Source organism: Chlorocebus sabaeus, chromosome 6 (genome assembly GCF_047675955.1).
Source record: "Chlorocebus sabaeus isolate Y175 chromosome 6, mChlSab1.0.hap1, whole genome shotgun sequence".
Lineage (NCBI taxonomy): Eukaryota > Metazoa > Chordata > Mammalia > Primates > Cercopithecidae > Chlorocebus > Chlorocebus sabaeus.
The window spans coordinates 20078687-20081071 of NC_132909.1; the positions used below are offsets into that span (position 1 = coordinate 20078687).

At 43.6% G+C, this 2385-nt stretch overlaps 1 pseudogene; it reads left to right on the forward strand.

Moving 5' to 3' along the window:
* The first annotated feature begins 311 nt into the window (after window positions 1–311).
* Window positions 312–370, forward strand: LOC119621825 (small nucleolar RNA U13; annotated as a pseudogene).
* Window positions 371–2385: the final 2015 nt, after the last annotated feature.

Below are 2385 nucleotides of genomic sequence, written 5' to 3' on the forward strand. Positions count from 1 at the left end.
AAACAAACAAAAAACTTGCGTTATGCTGGGTGCAGTGGCTCATGCCTGTAATCCCAGTACTTTGGGAGGCAGAGGTTGGAGGATTGCTTGAGGCCAGAAGTTCGAGGCCAGCCTGGGCAACATAACAAGACCTCACCTCTGCTTTAAAAATCTTTTTAAAATTTTTCAAAGACGCTGAGGCAGAAGGATCGCTTGAACCCAGGAGGCGGAGGTTGCAGTGAGCCAAGATCGTGCCACTGCACTCTAGTCTGGGTGACAGAGTAAAATTCCATCTCAAAAAAAAAAAAAAAAATTTAAGAGACTTGCATTTGATCCTTTTGTAGTTCGTAAACTTGATGATTGGGTTTTCACATTCTTATGTGAGATGCATGAAATGGTTTGGCTGTGTCCCCACCCAAATCTCATCTTGAATTGTAGCTCCCATGATTCCCATGTGTTGTGGGAGGGATCCAGTGGGAGATGACAGAATCATCCAGATGGTTTCTCCCATACTGTTCTCATGGTAGTACATAAGTTTCACGAGATCTGATGGTTTTGTAAGGGTTTTTCCCCTTTCGCTTGGTTCTTATTCCCTCTCTTCTCTGCTGCCATGTAAGACGTGCCCTTTGCCTTCCGCCATGATTGTGAGGCCTCCCCAACCACGTGGAACTGTGAATCCATTAAACCTCTTTTTCTTATAAATTACCCAGTCTCAGGTATGTCTTTATCAGCAGCGTGAAAACGGAGTAATACAATGTGCCTCCCTTTTAAACCTTGTTATGACATTGGCACATTACTGTCTGACAAGAAGAATAAAGATTGGCATTGGCGTTTGTGTTCGTCATCCACCCAGCCCAGAAAAACCTCTGATAAAGTCGCCAGAAGCCGGTATTCATGGATGTCACAACAGATGAAGGAGCCTCCTGAGGCAGTGTCATGAGGAACGATGTGACCAGTGTTAAACAGACAGCCATAGAGATCAGCAGAGGTGGCCAGGGGCAGTGGCTCATTCCTGTCATCCCAGCACTTTGGGAGGCTGAAGTGGACAGATCACCTGAGGTCAGGAGTTCGAGACCATCCTGGCCAACATGGTGAAACCCCGTCTCTACTAAAAATACAAAAATTAGCCTGGCATGGTGGCACTTGCCTGTAGTCCCAGCTACTCGGGAGGCTGAGGCAGGAGAATCACTTGAACCCAGGAGGCAGAGGTTGCAGTGAGCCAAGATCGGACCACAGCACTCCAACCTGGGGACAGAGCAAGACTCCATCTAAAAAAAAAAAAAAAAAAAATCAGCATAGGCAAGGATGTTGAGTGTAACAGCAATGCTGCCTCTTTTGCATGCTGAGGGATATTAAATTAGCCCAAAATAACACAGGATGACAAAAAGGAATATGAGGAGATGGTACCTGGACACTCTGGAGGATTTCATGGCCATGGGTTCAACAAAAAGTAAATATCTAAGTATCTCTTCTCTATGCGTTATTCTATATCATTGATAAATCACTATACCTCACTTGGGTCCAGGAATTTGGTAACAAATTTTTCTCTTTTTTTTTAATTTTCCCTTTTTTTAGGGTGCTGGTAATCCCAGCACTTTGGGAGGCCAAGGCGGGCAGATCCCAGAAGTTCCAGACTATCCTGGGCAACATGGCTAAATCCTGTCTAGTCAAAAAAGAAAAGGAAATTAAATTGTTTTTTCCTTTTTTAAATAGAGATGGGCTCTCTTCATGTTGCCCAGGCTGGTCTCAAGCTCGTGACCTGAAAGGATCCTCCCACCTCATCCTCCCAAAGTGCTGGGATTACAGACATGAGCCACTGTGCCCAGCCTCAAAACGCTTTTAATCTAAAGCCTGAAAAGGAACTGAAAAAAAAAAAAAACAACGTATTTGAACAAGGGAAGTGTGACAGGACTGGCTCTCAGACTAAGTTTTCATGGCATCTATTATTAAGTTCAGTTTTATCTGTTCGGTAGTCTTTTATTAACATCTCAAAATGCTGGGCCAACGTTATTTTGTTAGGAGTTGTACTGAATGCAAAAATTTAACAACATACAAAGTTGTTTTGTTTCGTTTTGTGTTTTGTTTTTTAGAGACAGGATCTTGTTTTGTTGCCCAAGCTCGACTGCAGTGGGACAATCCTAGCTCACTGCAGCATCCACCTCCTCGGCCCAGGTGATCCTCCTGCTCGTCTGCCAAGTAGCAAGCGTGGGAAACGTGACTGGGGGCTACATGCATCAGCTAACGGAACAAAAAGTTTTACAATGCTTTTTTTCATACAGTGTCTGGAATTTACAGATAACACAAGTACTTTAGGTCAGGAGTTGATGTTATTATTATTACTTTTTTTAACTCCTAGGGCCAGGTGGTGGTGCCAAGGTTGTCTGGCTATTTATCTTACTTTTGTTT